This window comes from Anser anser (assembly GCF_964211835.1).
Source record: "Anser anser genome assembly, chromosome: 2".
Taxonomy (NCBI): Eukaryota; Metazoa; Chordata; class Aves; order Anseriformes; family Anatidae; genus Anser; species Anser anser.
The window spans coordinates 53,450,946-53,471,382 of NC_139721.1; the positions used below are offsets into that span (position 1 = coordinate 53,450,946).

At 40.2% G+C, this 20,437-nt stretch overlaps 1 protein-coding gene across 10 annotated transcripts in view; it reads left to right on the forward strand.

Annotated features, from left to right (window-relative positions):
* PTPRM (protein tyrosine phosphatase receptor type M) overlaps positions 1-20,437 on the forward strand; it is a 482,484-nt gene that overhangs the window by 55,062 nt on the left and 406,985 nt on the right. The gene's annotated exons all lie outside the window — the stretch shown is intronic.

Genomic DNA, 20,437 nt, shown 5'->3' on the forward strand with positions numbered 1-20,437 from the left:
CCCTTCAGAACCTCCTCCCAAGGGACTCGGCCAACCAGCGTCCTGAGCAGCTCAAAGTCAGCCCTCCGGAAGTCCAAGACAGCAGTTTTACTGGTCCCCTTCCTGGCCTCGCCAAGAATAGAGAACTCTACCATTTCGTGGTCACTCTGCCCCAGACAGCTTCCGACCACCACATCTCCCACCAGTCCTTCTCTGTTTGTGAAGAGAAGGTCTAGCGGGGCACCACCCCTGGTAGGTTCACTGACCAGCTGCATCAGGAAGCTATCTCCCACGCTCTCCAGAAACCTCCTAGACTGCTTTCTCTGTGCCGTGTTGTGTTTCCAGGATATGTCCGGGAAGTTGAAGTCCCCCACGAGGACAAGCGCCGACGATTCTGCAACTTCTGTCAGTTGCCTATAAAACTCCTCATCCGTCTCCTCATCCTGGTTCGGCGGTCTATAGCAGACCCCCACCAGGATGCTAGCCTTGCCGGCCTTCCCACGGATCCTAACCCACAGGGATTCAACCTTATCATTCCCAGCCTGGAGTTCCACAACATCAAAAGATTCTCTAATGTAGAGAGCCACGCCACCACCCCTTCTGTGCTGCCTGTCCCTCCTGAAGAGCCGATAGCCAGGCAAGTGGATTTTAAGTGGATTGAAACCAGGAAGGAAAAAAAAGAAAGAAAAGAAACCAAATGGCAAAATGCAGTTGTTTCAGCCGGTTACATGCTAAATTAACGATAACTCTCTCTATCGAATATATGCAGACCCCAGTGTGGTCTGTACTTCTGTAAAGGGTTGTGAATTTTAGGGTTTCTGGGTAAAGCACAGTCAGAGCTGTACTTTGGCTTTGTGTCTGCAGATGGCTGAGAGATGACTTCTTCCCTGATTTGTGCTACTATTGTAAACATCCCAGGATATTTAATATGAATAATGTGCCATCATTTATTAAAAAAAAAAAAATCTTAGCAAATGTAAACATAACTCTTTAAAAACCCCATGTATAAGAAAGATTTAATGAAATAAAGTCTAAATCGCTGTTTTCCGATGAAATAGGATATAATCCTCTCAGTGAGTTTTCATGCTGTAAAAGCAGAATGGCCGTTCTGAACTGAACACTCATACAGACCCTTCTGTTTTACCTTTACCTCAAACAGCCAGCACCACATATAAAAGTAAAAATATATTAAAAAAAAAAAAGCAGAACTAGGATAAACTGGGATTTACCTGACATGTTCACATTGGCGTCATTTGTAGAAGTAGATGCCCTGTGTGCTTTTAATCAACATTGTTCTCTTGCTCATCTCAGAGAGCAATGGCAAGCATACAGCCGGTTAGTTTACCTCCTGCTTACCATCTCTTTCCCTATTATGAAACAAGGGAGATGAACCACCATGCAGGAGCTGCAGCACGTTTCTGTGTCTCTCTATTCTCATTTTTTAACTATTTTGACTGACTTCCTTCTGTTATTCCAGTCCGTTCTTAGTGACAGTAATGACAGTGCTGCTCCTCTCCATTTTACTTTTCCATTAGGACTTCCTTTCATGTTCTAGCCCATTTTTATATTTCATGGTCATTTGGGCCAACCACTTCCAGTCATCCATCCTCTTATCTCTCATCACCAGTTTGAGTGGAAAATGGGGCAAACCCATACACAGAAATGTATGTCCGTGCCCATGCTGTGATCCCACCTGAAAATGCCTATAATCATTGTTCCATCATTTGAAAAAAAAACCATGCACGGTCTTTATTTTTGAAGGCTACGAGTCACATTGGATTTCAATTCCTGAATTTTACATTGACAGGAGGCAGATTGCAGTGAAGACCATAAACTGACAGTTTAGGGCAAGCAAGCTATTGCCTGAGGCAATCAAGGATGCAGACCACTCCATCCTTCTGACTTAGGACATTCATCCCTCCTGAGGTTTCTTGTCCTTTGTGATGATAGATTGAGAAAGACAAGCAGCACATGGGTAGACAAACACCTCATCCAGGCACTTGGTGCCATTTAACAGTTTCTTCCCACATTTGACATTTTCATTTCCTTTCTTCACCTCACTCATCACTAACTGTTTGGATCTTGTTTTCTGTACACAACGCTAATACAGAATGACAGAATACAAATACAAGCTCCATTACTCATTTTATATGCTGTATATTCTAGCAGAATTATATAGGAAGCCTCACCAGCTGAACCATGAAAGGGACGCTTAAAATTTAATTGACGTTGACCTTATGCAAGTATCACTCAGCATTAGGTGGTTTTTTGTTGGTTTGTTTTTTGTTTTTCATGAAGCATAGATATCCAAGAACGTGCAGGTATTCAGTTTATTGCTCAGTAATTCTTTTCTGCTTTTACTACAGTCACAGTAACACTATCAAAATACGCTTTGCATATAAAGGAGTCTTCCAGGTTCTCATGTTTATTATGTGTTATTATGTGTTATTACCATGATTTGCTCAGGTGGGATCTTAGTAAAGAAGTTGGGAAGTGCAGTGGAAAGCAGGTTCCTACACAGAGCAAATGTGTGAGTGTTCCTGTGTTCTCCCGTGTGCTTCCAGAGAGGTCTGAGAAGATATAAGCTCACGTTGTACAGGGAAGAGTCTTTATGTGTTAGTTTTATGAATTTCTGTGGTTCTCCCTCTGGTACTGTATTCTACACCTTTGACATGAGGAGGGGAGTCTCGAGTGTAGAAGACAGAAAGTTGGCCAACTCTTTACATTAAGTGGGCAAGAGGAGAAGTGCCTTGGTGACCTCCTTAGTTCTAGCCTCTGATAGGGGTCAAGGCGATGCTGGCTTGATGCTCTTCCTTGCAGCGTGAGGAAGTTGTCCGACAAGCCACAGCCACCATGTGAGTCACTGGGGGAGGTGAGTTCCTCACTGATGTATTCACCAAAATCCTCGCTGTCACGTTTGGTACCGGCTTGCAAAACGTGCCGTTCTTTCCATCGTCGTAGTGCTGGCACCCAGCCACCCCCTGCTTCTTTCACACCTTTTTTCTTCTTTTGCAGAGCAGTGTCCCTCATTGCTGCTGCTTCTAGAACTCTAAAATAAGGACAGATTTAAATAGATATAATTGTAGTAGGTATAGTAGATATAATTACAGTTTATGTTAGTAGCACATGTTAGTGTATGGTTTCGATTAACTGGGAAAGATTAGCTAAGACCATTAACTGGGAAAGAGATATCTAGGGGTCTTGGGTAATTCAAATCACCGTCTGTACATATTTCAGCTTGCACTTGGCTTGAGGTTTACTTTTTCACTGGTATCTCTGAGGATGTTTTCCTTCAAACAGGAAATACCGAACTAATCAGAAATCCGCAGCCAAGTGCTCTACCCCTTGCTGTGAGAGTGGGTGTAGAGCTTTGAGTCTTACTCTGGAAAGGGAAGGTAGCTTTTTGGAATAGGAAGTAGTCTCAATCTACTCAAACCCACTGGAAATAAAATACAAATGGCACTGATAAGGGTGAATTAAAAGAAAATGAGTCTTTCAAGTGGTAATGCGCTTTCTTTACGCAGTTCGGAGAAATTCAAATCGAGTTCTACTGGATTCTTTAGGCAGAGGGTGCCCACCTGCAGGCTGTGGACGAGATGTCGCCTGCTCAGTGATAGTGGGTTTGTGTGGGTTTTTGTATTGTTTTATGACGTTGAAAATAAGGGGCTTGCCCCAGTTGAAAGCTCATCATCTGTGGATTTTGATTGTTGAAGGACTTAGCTATGCATGTTCATTTACTCAGGGATTGTGAAGAGCTATAACGGTGTTGCTCTTCAGTAGCAGGACAGAAATGAGAGCATCTGTTGCCTTCTATCGTAACCTCCTGACTGTAACATGGGCATGTCTTGAGAAATAATGTGATACTAAATTAAGCTCATTAGAGTTGCTAAAGGTGTTTTACATGCTGGAAAAGATGATTCTTCATCCTTCATATAAAACACAAAGTCAGTTTTTTGGGGGGAGGAAGGGGGCAGGGGGAGTTGGTGTGTGACTAACTACATCACTGTCTCCAAATCTTCATTTTTCAAGGGTCTGTATTTATGCCATTCAATCCTCTTGTGTAGTGAGCTGCTATGAGAGAGAGATCATGAAGGCAGAGAAAAGTTCAGGCATTGTATAGATATTGCAAGTGTGTGCATATTTCATTTATCTCTAATCCACCATTCTTGAAAATATGAAATTTCTCATATTGTCTGTTATTGCATTGAGAAATTCATTATACTGGGTTATGAAGCTCTGCTGATCAGTGTAATTGCTTTGGTTCTCCAACTTTATTGTATGGATATAAGCTGTGTGAAACATGGCATGTTCCCATAAAAGATACTGCTATTGCATGTTTAGTGTTAATACAGAAAAGCTGTTCAGTGAAAAATATAAAAGGAGGACTACCATTGTGAGCATTTGCAGATACTTTACTGTGAGTTTAAAAAAGGATAGGATGTTGGATTTGTTCAAGGGGAAAAAAAAAAAGGTTATTTTTTTATAATGGTCTATAATGTTACTCATAATTTTTCCAATTTCTCTGCTACTTAACTTCAATACATTATTTAGAACATAAAAGATATTAATTTCAGAGACTGATCTCTCGAGATAAGCCAGCTTTCCTTTTTAATAAACCATTTAAAATACAGGGTGCGTAGCAAGAGTTTTGCAGATAATATTTCTGATTGCATTAAGATAATTACTTATTTCAGGTTGTATTTTTCCAGACAGTTGTACTCTGAGGAGGTGTACATGACAGAGTATAGATTTCATATCTGATGATATAGCACTAGATTCCCATACTGAAAATCCACATTTCTTCTGGTAAATTATAAGGTTTAGTTTCTAGTATTTATGCAGTAAGGTGCTGCATGCCAGAAATGTGTGAGACCTTCTCTGTGTTGACTCCTTTATTTTTTTTAATGTACCCTCCCCAATCTTTTCACTTCATTACAAACATCAGTTAAAAATAGATATTTTTTTGTCTTCTAGGTGGCTTTGCTCTGCTTTGCAGCTCATTTGCTTTTAAATGCATATGAAAACGGTGGCAATATATTATATTTGCTTCATCGTAGATGCTCCAATCAGACATGCATACTTCTCTGTACCTGATGCACGTATGCCTTACTTTCTGCTTAACTTTCAGAATTCAGAAGTATACAAAAGTTACTCCATTAGATGACGAATATCTGGGTGAGAAAGCAAAACTAGTCTGCATGCAGAAAAACAAAGTTTTGAATTTTTACGCAGTTAGGAAGAATTGGTGGTACTTCATATCCAAAAATGTATTAGAATTTGCTTGCCCCTCTGCATCTCGTTTCGGGAGCAGGTAGTTGCCTTCCCTGAGAATGCTCAACTGATGACTGGCACTTAGCACAGGGGTCCACGGAATACTTGAGTTTTGTGAAATATATGTATTCCCACATGATTGCTAGCATAGGTCAACATAGAACTGGCCAACACTTTGTGAAATAGCTAAATAAATGAAATTCAGACTCCGCTTCTAGTTAAAATGGTCTCTGGTTGCTACGCTGAAATGTCAGCGAGGTGTCAAACACTTCTTCCATTGGGTGCGTGGAATCCAGTTCCCAATTTCCTCGCTCAAAAGTAACTCATGAGTAAGGACTAATAACTTGGCTTCTCGCATCACCTAGCATTTTGTTGAAGTTAAGAGTGAGGAAGCATGGGTTGGTGTAAGCAAAGGAGACCAGTCTTGCCTGAGAAGAGGATGGAGTTACCTGTTTGCTGGTTGTGTGGCGGCCCTGACTGCCGCAGTGCTTTTTTACAGAAATTGCACAGTAGCTGTGGATGGTCAGCAAGTGGTAGCCCCGCCACCTCCCAGGTCTGCCGCTTTTCCACTGCAGTATTTTCAGTCTTTTTCATCCTGTGCCAGATCATAAGGCTGCTCTGCTAGAGTATGCTTGCTAACTGATCATTAACCAACATGAGATTACTTTAAATAATTTCTTGAATGGCTACTTAATCACTAGTGATAAAAAAAAAATCGGTATTACTGTAAGAGGTTAAAGGTTTGTTGCCATCTGTGTCTTCTATAACACAGAAAATGTTAGGCGTCATATGCAGTATTTCCCATTTAAATTGCAATTACAAAGTGGTACCAGAGACACAGATTATTTTTTTTTCCTCCTATATAAGAGAACTGTCATTCACACGAAGTTAAGCCAAACTCCTCTGAATTGTCTTTGCATTTAGAGCTCTTTTTGTACTGGTGTTTGCTAGGATCTGGCAGAAGCTGGTGGGTTTTGGTCCTGCCATCTCTCCTCATGACATCCATGCCTGTTCTGCTGGAAGGGTAGGAAGTGGGTATACCACCAAGGGAGTCATTACACGGAACAGCATCTCTCTTTCTTATGCACTGAAGATAATACACAGGGATACCCTGCCCATATTTTTTTCCCCAGTTATTATATGTGTATTATTAATCTTGAGGTTTTCTTGTGGTGTGCCACAGGCAATAGATACCTGTGGAGGTTGGGTTAATGAAGATGCTTGCGCTGCTGATTCAGAATTCAAGTAGGATCATTTTTGTTGCTTCTCCTCCTGTCCAAAATTAAGGCATTAAGGATTTTTCCTACTTTATATCACAAGCGGTATGTATCTGTGTTGTTTCTCCCCTTCCCTTCCCTGAATAGGTCTCTAAATTAAGAATCTTAAATATTTGTTTCATTTATAACAAAGAGGATGCTACAGCTTTGATCATGAAACCAGCCAGTGCACTTTAACATTATAAGCAACTTAAGCATATGCTTGGATATGATGTAACATATGTTTGTGGAAGGAGATTTTTGTATGAGTAATCAGTCTTGGAGCAAAGTGGCAAACAGTAAAGGCAAGAAAGCACATCTGGAGTCACGTCCTCTGGCCAGTGACCTTTACTTTTTTGTAAGGGAAGTGGATGTACTTTTCAAATGCATCAACAGCTTCCAAGTAGGGTAGGTATTGCTCACCGCCTTTTCCTGGCAGGAGTAACGCTTACTAAGTTTTGTCATCGGTCCAGAGCTAACTTTGTTTATAAACATCAATATTTTTAGTACATGCTCAGTAATTTAAAGCACTAGTAGGATGGGAGCGGGTCTGGATGACGGTAGGCAAGATGCTTAGCATTACTAGAAGATCCTGAAAGGGAGGTTAATACAGCTCTCTCCAGTGCGTCAGAGAGTAGTCCAACCTCTAAAGGCCTTGGTTTTTTTTAAAAAAGGATTAAAAATGAATGGTAGCAGGAGGTGGAGGATGTTAGGACAAAGGAAGTTATTTTAAGGGGAAAACTTTGAGTGATTTTTTTTTTGTATTTTGACTAGAGACATTGTTTTTTTTTTTTCTCCTTACAACGTTTACCATCATGTCAAATTTTGTGTCCAAACCACCCTTTTTCTGTGCAGAAAGAATACATTGTTCTAGGCATGCCGTGGCTTCAGTGCGGGTTTGAAGCACGTGTAATCTTTACATCTAATTGAGCTGGGTTTTGGTAATTGCAAACTCTGGATTCTCCTCTCTCCAGGGGTTCCCTTGCTTACTTGTCTCACTCTTTCTCCTAGCGTACTGACGGCATCATCTGCTTCCTTCTCCCTCTTCAGAGAGCTGAGCTATTGAGTTATAATTAGCAAAATGTGGTGGGTGGAAGATAGAGCTATGTCAGTGCTTTGGAGGGTTGTCAGGAACCTTTCCTTTTTAATTTTTTAAAATTTATTTTTAATTTTCCTCTTTTTTTCTTTAATTTCTGAAGAACACTGTAGTGTACCATGAAGGTATCAATTGAAGTATGAGGAAAAAGGTAAACTCCAGACTGGAATTAAAGTGCAGAGCAAAGCAGTGGACATGTTTTTGAGATTATAGGTTAAGCAGAAAAGGATTCATGCATAAATTTACAGGCTTTGAATATATATTTTCTGGTGGTAGTTATTATTTCTGTTGCATCTGGAGTAAAAAGGAAGAAGTACTATGAAGACAGTAAACATGTTAGAAACAAACCAAACCAAAGCGCTTGTACTTTAAAGCCCAACATTTATTAAAAGATGGCAGTGCTGTGAATGAATAATTTATGCATAAAGACCGAAATGTGTTTTGCAGAAAATATTTTGTTCTTGTTTATCTCTTTATATAGTACTTCTCTGGTCATGAAGTGTGGTTTTCTTTGCTGTGAGACGAAGTGCTGTGTGTTTACAAATATGCACAATGATCTTGAGAGAAAGGACCTTGTAGTCCGATTGTGTCCCTCCTAGTAGCTTTTTCGTCTTAGATTGACTAAAATTCACTATAGGCCAAAATAGAAAAAAAGATGGGGCTTTTTTTTTTTCCTCTTTATTTTATTTTTAGTATGTGTACCAAAGACTATTTCTTGGCAAACAGGACTTTCAACAGAGAAATGGTATGTAATTGTTTCCCATATATTGGTCAGAAAATAAAACATTGGAGCTATGAGTCAAGTTTTTGTTTCTGAAACAATGTTGTATTTTTAAAGCTAGTGTGGTGTGGCATAAGCACGGTGGTTTGGGCTTGGGCTGCATGGTGTAATTTCTGTGCTGCTGGGAAAAAGAAGATACTGCCTTTACCAGAATGTAGTCTTGAGTGCCTTAAAAATTTAATTGCTGTTAAGATCAATATATAAAGTAGTTAGTCAATATTTCGCAAAGCTTAAAGGAAGTTGGGAGTTACAAGATTTTAAGGAATTATTGAATGTTACTTGAGGGAGAGAGATTTAAATAAACGAAAATTTCTTCTTGTTATTTTTATTAAAAAAAAAAAAAAGGGTGCCATGCTCTGTTAACAGAAACTTAAAGTATCCTAAGGCTGAAAGGCTGTTTGTGCAGAAGTGACTTACCAGGCATGGCTTGCCCCAGAATTATTTGGAATGATCATATTATAAATGCGCAGGCTTTCAGGGCTACATGGAAACTGCATGCCATCTCATGAATTATTCATCATAGCCCCCCAGGTATAATTATTCAGAGAAGTGAAAATGAAGAAAATTATTTCCTATTAATGTTTGCTTATTCAGATAATTATTTTACTTATTTTTATTCCGTTTTTTGATCCTAAGTTATCTGAGTCCAGCTCGTACAATGCGTGCGTACTTTGCATGCGTTTTCTTTGTGACCTAAAAGCTATGAAATGCACGAATCTTTTGTGTTAAAAATTCTTCACCAAAATATATATAGATATATTATTTCAATCTTCTGTGTTGTGTTCCCAAACAACAACTTCTCAAGTGGAGGGTACAGACTTGGCATATTCTGACGTGAACAGTAATGCATTGGAGGATTTCAAAGAGGTGCCAAGGTTGAAGAAAGTGAGGCTCTCCAAGCTGCCATGAATAAAATGAGTGTAGTACGTGGAAAAGAAAAGCCATCTGAGTGAAATGGAATGTCAAGTAGAACAAAATCACGTTAAGTCTCATTCTGCCAACAGCCTTCATATGCGATTTTTTTTTTTAATAATGTGAGTAGTCCTATTGAATAAAATTAATTGTGTTTGGTATTTAAGACAAGGACTCAGCCCTCCAACCTCTCCAGAACAAGAGTGAAATTAATGGGAGCTCTTCTTGTGCTCTGCGATGGCCAGTGCAGGCGATGTCTTGGAGTCAAGACAATTAGGACAAGGGGTAATGGCTTTAAACTAAAAGAGGGTAGGCTTAGATTAGATATTTGGACTAGATATTCGTTACTTTGAGGGTGGTGAGGCTGTGGCATAGGTTTCCTAGAGAAGCTGTGGATGCCTCATCCCTGGAGGTGCTCAAGGCCAGGCTGGATGGGGCTTTGGGCAGCCTGGTCTGGTGGGAGGTGTCCCTGCCCATGGCAGGGGGGCTGGACACAGGTGGTCTTTAAGGTCCCTTCCTTCCCATACCACTCTGTGATTTTATGAATCTCAGCACAGCTGAGGCTGGCAGGGCCCTCTGGAGGCCACCTGCTCCAAGCCCCTGCTCAGGCACGGCCACCCAGAGCAGGATGCCCAGGCCCATGTCTGTGTTGCTTCTCTGTTCTTGTAAAAATTGCTTCAGAGAAAGAAATTTATTATTTTTTAAATAGATTTTGGCCACCTTATTCCATAATTTTTATAGCATTTCTGTGAATGGCAAGAGCCTTGACTTGTCAGTATATTTTTTTCCAGTATGAGAAAGAGCTAGAACTGATTTTTAAGTCAACTTTCAAGTCTGTTTTTTTCTTCTTTTGAAGCAATTTCTTCTGTTTGTAGTTAGAGCTGCTGATGAAAAGTTCTCCGGTGCTGCAATTAATAGAAAAAAAAAAAAAGCCCCGCTGTTCAGTCTTGTGAATAGGGGGCTCATTCATTTCTTCTGACTTCACGTGTCTTAAAGTCAGACATTTTGTGTAACCCAGCTATTTAGGCTTCTCCAGTTGTCGGTGGCAAGAGACATCTTGCAAGGTCTCCCTTCATCTCACTTGCCTTGGCTATCTTAGCATGGGATCAACTACCTTACAAGAGTGGCTGTCCCCTCGTTGCTATAGAGGGAGTGCAAACTTACAATAAATACTGACTTTCAGAGAGCTGAAGATCAGTGAGTGGTTGCATTGTTACTTTGGCAATGTATAAATACACTGGTAATTATTCCCCTGGAATCCCTCTTCAGCTACCGCGCTGCGGGTGCCCGGTGTCCCCATCACTGCCGTCACTGGTTTCATTCATGCGTTGGATGCCTGTAAAGCAGAAAAAAAATTAGTGCTCTTTCCCCCTTCGTGGTCCATCCCTGACCCTGCCGGCACTGGAATTGGACGGCAGTTGTCTTTTAGGAATTTAGGAAGGCACAAAAATAAATGAGGAGGGCTGCCACCGCAAGCTGTGTCACCCGAACCGGCATCTCCCTGTGCTGCCCCGATGATAACATCAGCAGGGATCTACGACCGCGCCTGGCTCTTACATTTTTACCTCATCAATTATCAGCTGCTCTGCTGGCTCTCAGGGGCCTCGGCAGCCCCTTACGATGCGTCTCGCCCTGTCCTGTCAGCTCTCGTTCATATGGGCAGGTTGGTGCCAGCTTCCATCCTCTGACGAGTCAAACGGCGTGTGTCAGATTGCGTGACAGTTTATCCATCTCCGTGCACTCCGTAAACCTAATTGTCAGTAGACGGCTGTCATCAGATTCGGATGTAAAAATGTAACGTAAAGTAATAGAAGACTCCCAGAATAGACTTCTCTAAAAATACCTTCAAAATGTTGGATCCCGTGTTGGACCCCCTACATCCTGAGAACGTGAAGCCTGGGGGAGCAGACAGGCTGTTCCAGTCCAGAGTACCCTTGAAGACTTCCCATGGCACCTTGAAATGCCACTTTTGTGAAACCAAAGCCCCAAATTAACGTGGGCATGATGTGCTGGGTCATGCTTATACAATGGGCTATAAGCAGCCGTGCCTGCAGAAAGAGTGGGACGCCAGGGCAGGGCCCAGTGCTCCGCTGAGCTCCACTGTTCCTCAAAGGTCTTTGTGAAACAGTTCGGGATTCTGCCTTCTCTTCTTATTTCACAGCCTTTAGCTGATTTTACTTCCTTTCATGGCTCCACACCCTGCCCCATTTCTGCCTTCCACTCACTGCTTCATCATTTTCCGTATTTCTAGATTTTGGGAAAGGTTTGTTCGTAGTAGAGTTCTGCTGACAGTGTCCCTGCTCGAACTCCTTGAAGTTGCAGCATATGCGAGGCAGCTCCTGGGTTCACTTTTCTCCTGTTGGTGTAGATGGAGGTGGGCAACCTGGCATATAGTCAGGTACCTGATATAGTGTATCAATATGTAGTATTACTTTATATACATATATGTTTGTTCTCAAAGGTTGAGGTTTTTGCAGACAGCAGTTTGTCACATTGTCTCTTTTTATATGTTTTTGAAGAAGTCCCAATATTAAAGACTTAGTCTGCTGTTGAGGATAGTGTTTTGTAAACAGCGACTTCATGACTTGTCCTATTCTTTTGCTTAAGCTGATACTCTGAAGGATATTAGTAAATCCATTTCTTTTAAAAGAATGGTATCTTATTTTCCTAGTACTGTTTTCTAACGTTCATTCAATCGTTCGTTCAATCAAATGTTTTACATCCATTTTTGAGTTGGACAGGTTTCCCAGCAGAATTTTATAAGGAGAAAAAACTTCTCTGTAAGACTTCAGAAGTTGAAGATGTGCAACAGTGTTCGGAAATAAACAAAAACTTAAATGTGCAACTTAAAAAAAAAAACAACAACTTTGAAACACATACAGAGAATTCGGAAAAGAAAGAAAATTTCTCAATTGTTTTCTTCCTAAAAGTTTTTATTTAGGGGGGAAAAAAAAAACAACAGTTATTTTAAAAATGCAAGGTATGAGAACTGATTTTTTTAAATGTTTCTAAACTTTAATGAAATGTGAAGGTTCATCCTTAGGCATTAAAATCTTATTGTGCCTTGGTCTGGTATCTCTCATTTGTCTACTTCTTTTGCTTTCCTCTTCACTTTAACGAGTGATCACATGTGCACCAGCTAAATGTCTGATAAATCTCCAGGCGAAGCTGGGCTGACTTGTGTGGAACTGACTTTAAAAATATTTGATGGAACATTGCTTCAGTCTCTGAATACTTGTCAGCTTAGATTTATTACAGCTGCTCCCATTACAGAGATGTGCACTTTGGTCCTTAGGGATCTTTCTCTCTCTTTTGCTGTACAGTCCAAGCTATTGCAGTGTCACAGCCGATCAATTATTCACTTCGACACTTTCAGTCCAGCCCAGTGTTGTTAGAGTAACTTACCACCCACCATAACTTCCTGATTACTTCTCTTTCGCACGTAGGAATACACAGGAATATGTTCTTGAGTGAAAACACTTTATTTTTTTAGGTGGATGAGTGCATATTACACTTTTTTAATTTGGAGAAAAAAGCCTCCAGTGTCTCTTGAAGAATCACCCGCTGTGTTTCTGTGAAATAAATGTGTCAGATGCCAATAACTCTGGCTATATTATATTATTATACTATGCTATGTTTTATATATATATATTATGTATCATACTTACATTTGATTGTATTTTATGTAGTCATATCCCAAGTTTCTGTGTGCATAGGTGGATAACTATACACAGATTTTGTGGAAATAGAAATGATGGGAGCTTGTTTTGGAAGATTTGTAATAAATATGTCAACTTCATGAAATTATTTTCCTAGGGATGACCGGTCCTTTATTTTCATAACTTCAACAGGAAATTCAGAATTTCTGTAAAATTATAGCTGGTACTCCTTACTGCTATACAACTCATTTGTTAAAGAAAACAATATTTGAATATATATATATAATATGTATTATACATAAAGTATATAAATACATCCTTAAAGATGCTTTCTAACTTTCTGAAGCTACTATAATCTCAACGGACTTAGATATCAGCAGGAGACATTCATTTTTCACAGATAGGAGTGGGTCCTTACAAGGGTATAAGCGTAAAGGATGACTTAGTTATGCATCTTCTGTGATGATAATGCTGTGAACGAATTGCTGGATAAAGAGAAAAAAAGTTCTTTAAAAAAAAAAAAGTGCTGATGACTTCTGGAGTGGAGTCAATAGGAACTGGCAAAAAAAATACAACAATTTTAATTAAATTGAAAAACTCTGAGTAGTCATATACTAGGAAAAATTATAGCTTATCTATTTCCATGCTTGTTTCTCACATGGTCTGAGGAAAACTTCTGGACAGTAGTCAAGCTTAAATATGCAATAAGTATGTTTATTGCTTGCAGTAACACGAAAAAGTGGATTTCCTAATGTCTTGACTGAAAGTCTCATTCTCAATCCACATCTCTTCCCTGCATCAGGACAAAACTCCCCCCACAACCCCGCCTTTTCCTGCATAACAGCGTAGGTCAAAACAGCAGAAGCTTTTAGTGTTACTGGTCAGCTGTGCTATTTAAAGTCTTTTTTAGAGTAGAGCTCCACAGAGCAGGTCATTTATCACTTTAAAGTGGACTGAGTTAGTATAAGGTCAGTTAAATGCTCTTTCAATAATTTTCTTCTGTTCTCAGCCTTGGGGTAAAAGAGTAATAGTTGACTTCTTACCAGCCCTTGTCAGAGAAACTGTGGTTGACAAACTTGAAATCGGTTATGATCCTGACATACAGTGCTAAGCCATCCTCTGCTTCACGAGCAACTGAGATTCAGATTGACCCACTTTTCCTTTATCTAACAAATTCTTGATTTTTGTTCCATTCAAACTGAGCTAATTGAAAATTCATTTTCAGGAAGAAACAGGGTGAGGGTTTTTTGTTTGTTTGTTTTCTGGAACCAAATGTGATTGATTGCAAATGTATTCTCATATTATTTTTCTAAAGGTGTTTATTCTGTGCTCTGGGCTTCTTCTGTCCTGTGAATGATCACAGAAGAAATACACAGTAAAAGAATACTTTTTTTTTTTAGTTTTAATGAAAGAAAGTTGTCTGCAAATATGATAAACTTAAGGATTTCAGCCTATAGACTGAAGCTGAGGTGAGATGGAACAGGAATTTGGAGAAGGGATCGGGCCTTATGTAAGGTCTGTGAGGCTGTAAGAAGAAACTCTAATGCTAGGAATGGAAATGGAGGGGAAAAAGTACCAATATTAATAGGCTTTTACAGTAAATTTTCTCATATGAATTCTCTCCTGTCTAAGGACAGAATGCATCTGTTATCTGGTAGAATCCTGGACTGAGGAGGACATGTGATCTCTAAGGTAACGAGACCATCTGAGGATTTTTTACAAAATAATATTACTAATTTGAATTTCAGCTGGAAATGTAGTGCCTATCTGACGTTCTGAATTTTATGGTGTGGAAATCCTCTTGTTAAGCAACAGCAGCATCCTGTTCAAGCTTCAGTTTCTGTGTTGTCTCAGAATGTGGAGCGTAAGTGGACCAGTCGATGCGGCACGGGCACAAGCCACTGCTGTACCCCTTGCAAGGTCGGCCAGTTACTGCTCGCGTGTTCTCAGCGATGAGCATTTATGGAGCAACCACAGCATTTTCTCCTGCTTCCTTCAACCCACAGTTACTATTTTAGATGGGCACTCAATTAAACCTGTTGTCTTCAGTGTGAAACCACTTATGGTTTAGTCAGTGCCCGGTCTACATTTCTGACATTTTTTTGTACTGTGTAAGCTGGTTCATTGTCCTTTACGGGTACCTTAGGCTTTCTGTTGTATGAAAGGCACTTCTATTGCATATTTCATACCAGGGCTCAGAGCAGGCTTATCTGGCCTGCTGTATCATGTTTGTTTTCCTGCTACCTCATTTTTCCACTAAGACTTCAATTGGAACATCTATACTCGCAAGATTATCTTGATCTACTTAATTTTAGTGGATGTCCAATATTGATAACGTAAAGCTGTGTTATGAAGTGGATTTGTCTCATTCTCTCAGATGACTTCAGATCGCTATTTAGTGAACTTCTTTCAGCCACCAGATAGGATCTGCAGAGGGTGGGATATTTCCTTTTGGGAAAATGTGCTTTCTGTAGTCACAGTATTGGACTGCAAGTTCTGAACCGGAGTTAATTCTTTCCTCTGTTTTTAAAGGCTTCCAACATCCTGCACTCTTTTCCATCATCTTGGCTGTTTGTTGTTGTTTTTTGATTATGCTTAAGCCGCCTTTGAGAGGTAAATGTCAAGTTTCGCATTTTTTTCTCCTAATTAGGAAAATAGAATATTCATGTACAAATAGGTGATTCCTGATGACAGACATTTTCTAAGATTTGAAGAGTACAACCTGGATTTAATGGTGTCCAAAAATTTGCTGGGCAAGGTGATTCAAGTTTGCAGTTATTTAGAATGCATTTAGTTTCTTTAGGATCTGGAACTAATGCATTATTTTTAAACTACTATTTCAAGCCATTGAGGGGCTTTTACCTGTCTCCGTAGTGCTATTAATTGTCCTGGTTTATTTCAGTCTTGCAGATGTAGTTAGTAGTCAGCCAGTAGGAATGGTGACAGAAATTTTTTAGACAGCCACAAGATGCAAGAGGGGTATTTGTCAGCAGTTAGTCAATGTTATGAAGGCAGAATTTGGTATACATTCACATTAATTTTTTCTTTTTTTTTTTCAGCTCTTCATTGTGAGGAGCAGATGCTTAGAGCTTCTTTTGATATGCTTACAAGGCAAACTTAATTAGATAATCATTCACCTGCTACTTGTGTGAAACTCCATAAATTATACTGCAGACTCCTATGCTTCTGATGCTTTCTGTAAAGGGTTTGCGTACTGTCCAATTTTATACCTGTATTATAAGTTTCAGTTGCTTCATACCAAGCTTAAAATCATAGTTAAGTAAATCGATTTTGGATTTTGCATACAAGCTGAGCCAATGTTTGGATATTGCTCGAAGAGACCAGTGCTGTCCGAATACGGCGAGGTTAAGGGAAGTGACCAAGTACGTGTCGTTAGATTTGGCATTGAACCTTGCATCCGATCTGCCCATTTCTCTTCTGTTAGTGCCCTCCTCCCTCAGTAAATAACCATGTACTTGAAGTCTCAACTAAACAATTCCTTTTAAAAAGGAAGAGACGTTTCTCTTCCCTTCCATGGTGCACCTTTGGTTGAAGGCCTTCTCTCAGATGTCAGCAGACTGCCTGCTGAAGACCAGGTGCTGAAGTATTTCAGCTCTTTCCTGGGTGGTGGAGGGGGTGTTCACATGTCCAGGCATCACGTTAGGTTATCGCATTTGGAGGTGGAAGAGAAGGCTTTTCCCTAACTTCCAGTAGCCAATATTGGTGAGCATTGCCGGGATTTGTTACTTCGTTCACCTCTGTAGGTTATGTGGCAGTACGTTGCTTATTCAGTTCTGTGCTGTGTTCATTAGTGCCAATCTTATTTTATCCTGTTACCTATTTGACATCCTGTGATCTGCCAGGGTGTTCAAATCTTACGGCTTAGCTAAATTCTTGAACTTGGTATAAGGGCACAGAGGTTAAAATGCTTGCTGTGAGACTGGACCAGTCCCCTTCAGATGGAAGCTGTGGGGCACTCTACAGGGTGCAAAAGAAACTATGGTAAGAAATGCTTGTCCTTAGAGAAGTGAGATATGAAGCAGTGTTGTATTTGATGTTTCAAGGGATTGAAAGGTTCAGTGTTGTGCGTAGCTTTATGTTTCTGATGAGAATGAATCTGGCTGTGGTGCATTTCTCCATCTTTACAAGACTCCTTTTGTGTTTGTTCTGTCATTAATCACTTTGTATCCTTGGATTCTTGTAAGTTCATTCAGGAAACAGCAAGATTTACAGTAAACAGGGCTGAAATCCCAAAGGTTGTAGAGAGTAAGGCTGAATTGCTGAGATGGATACCTGACTTTGTTCCTCCCACAGTGTTGTGGGTTAATCCTGGTAGTAGCTAAATATCACACAGCTGCTTGCTCTTGTAGAAAGCAAGAACACTTGTGAGTCAAGATAAAAATAGTTTATTAACTGAGGGGGAAGTGGAGGAAGAGAGAAGCAAAACAAGTGATGAAAAGGCAATCACTCACCACCTTGCCCTGATGCCCAGCCAATTCCTGAGCTGAAAACTTCCCTAAACCCCGTTTCCCTTTTTGCTGCTGAGCATGATGTCACATGGCATGGAATATCTTTGGTCAGTTTGGATCATCTGTCTGCTTGTGTCCCCTCTCAGCCTCTTGTGTACCCCCCAAGCTAGTCACTGAGGGGACAACGTGAGAAGCAGAGAAGGCCTCCACACTGTGCAAACACTGTTCAGCAAGACCTAAAACACTGGTGTGTTGTCAGCGTTATTTCAGTCACAAACCTAAAACACTCACGGCACCATAGGAGCTGCTATGAAGAAAATTAACTTAATCCCAGGCAGACCCCAGTGCACACATTAAGTTTAAGAACCATATATTGCAGGAACACCCACGTTTGCTGTGTATCAGGGCATCCCAAGGCCAGGTGCCATATAACTTTCAAGCATACTGCTGCATGATTACTGCTTCTGGTAGGATGACCTTTCAGATAGGAGCTTGAAATTCTGTTTGTTAGGGGCTTAGTTGTACCGCCTTCTGCTGTGTGATGTTCACTGATGATTTATTTCCATACTATCAGTGAAGAAGTTGCTAGTGCATAAAATGAAACCTTGAGAATACCACAGCTCTGTCTCAGTGGTAACATTAATTCCTCCAGACCAATAAGAGAATTGCAGATTTTGAAGAGATACATGAAAATTAAACTCTTCATGCTTAAGTTGATTTTATGCTCGGTCCATCTTGGCAAGGTGTTATTGGGGAAGCATTTTAAAGAAAGCTTTCAGAAATTCAATAGCACCCAGAAAGATGTAGGTGGTAGAGCTGGAATGCAGATCCCTTGGTAATCCTTCTGACACCTGTTACCTCAAAATACTCGGGACTTTTCTCATCTTGGAAGAGCTGTGCTTATAATAGGTTTTCCTCCCTTCTAGGAGACAGGAAAAACACGGGGAAGGAGAATTTCCATGGGGTATATATAATAGTTCAGCTTTGAGAGCTTTTTTGAGAGAGGCAAGGGAGGGTGCAAGATCTAAGAGGTTATAGATTAATGTCAGCCTTTAGAGGTAATTTTGTTAGTGATTAAAGTTAAATTTAGGGAACTGGGGTGATTCTTAAGAGCTTTGAATGCTTGCTTTTAGGTCTGACTGTGCAGGCAACTTCATCTGTTCTCAAACTGCAAAAAAATGCTTTGCCTCACCAGGTGTTGCATCTACCTAAAAAGGTTCTGTTTAGTTTTAGAACTTAAATTCTGGAAATACGGGCACAGTGTTAAGAAGGAGGCGTTCCATGTTGACCAGTTAGGAAATGTTAATCAAGGCAAGTATACGTGAAATTGGTGCCAAACTTACAAACCCAGAGTATCCCATAAAACATCCTCCTTTCCTTCTTTCCTTCCATGTCTGCCTTGCCCAGTCTTACCAAAGACCCAAACTCAACTTCCAGAAGTTTTCTGTTGGCCTCTCTTCAACCTTAAACAACCAAGTCACAATTATCTTTTATTCATCTATCAGTTCAAAGTTAAACTTAATAAAACAAAGGTTATTCACTTCCCCAAAGACTCCTTCTATGGACAAGTTGAAAGACCTCACGTAGCTAGCAGCTCGTTAGTTATTACTACACTGATTAGTAAACTGGTTAGTTTTATTACACTGATACAGAAGCTGCTCAGCATGACGTGGAAGACCAAAGGATCTCTGTCTTGATGAACTTTTTTTACTGAGTGGCAGCTAGCTTCGTGGTGAGCTCCACTGATTGTATGTTGTCACAATCTCTTGAGTATGTGATACAGGGAGTGTTCTCATGTTGAACCAGTCTGCAGGAAGAAGTTTTCTGGAACTTACATGTTAAAAAGAACTGTTCAGAAGTAATTGCCTGAAGTATTTAGGGAAAAGGAGTAATGTAAATGTAATGGACCTCTTACCATCTTCCCCTTGGCCCTGTACATACTGAGCAGGTGAAAAGTGCTTTCAGCCAAATAAATTCTCTTGTGGATGAGTGTAACATTAATTTTGTGGTATTATAGTCAGCATATTTAGAAGTGGAAGGTGAGCTCAAGAACTATTTGGAAAGTTCTTGTCATTGTCAGTGATTAGGGGAAAGGGAGTTTCTGTATTGAACAGGAAGGGGTTGATGCTTCAAATGTCTTGCCAGAAGGCCACCTACTGTTCATTCTGTCTGATCTTGGGATCTTTCACAACTTCTAATGTACCAGTCCTCCTGAGCACTTTCAGGAGAGCTGCTTGTACTATTGTTTTTTTCAGATCTGAAGCCACCGACTGAAGGACTAAACTCAAAAAGTTCCCAAGTATAGCAGTGTTATCTAGAAAAGTGAGATATGGGTATTTACCTATTTTAAAGTGTGACTAGCTGGTACCGCATACACATTGTATAGCCTGTGTATTCTTTACCGCTCAAGTGCTGAAATCCAGTGTATGTGCAGTTACACTGGAACTAAAATGCTTTTGCTAACAGTTTATTTCCCTTGCTTGAATGAGTGTGAGTCACCGGGGCTGGCAGAGCTATACCAGCAAAATTTTCATCTCTGGTTTTCCCTGGGGACATGGAGGAAGCATATCGCAATGGGCTGTACAGAGCAGCTGGTTCGCGAGTCCCCAGTGAGCACATGTTCTTGTGTGTGTTCTCCATACTGTCTGGAAAATCAGGAGTAAGTGAGAAATTATGTTGATTGCACTGAAATAAAAATGTGCTTTATCCCTGGCAATGAGTTGCAGAAGCTTGCTTATGTGTTTAGTCAACTAAGGAGTCTCTGTATGCTTAAGATCTTGTACGTCTTTCACTTCTCTCTGAGACGTGAATTTAAATCCAGCACTCAAGGATATCATGCGGATTTGTACACTTGCTGGTGGATTGCAGTTCCATAAAACAATGAAAAGATTATGCTTATCCATGCTTATTCCATCTGTTACAGCTGTAATATTAATAATATTTTTTAACTTAAGTCACCCAGCTATAATCCAGTGCAAATTAACTGAAGTTAGAAATATTCTCCATGTTAGCGT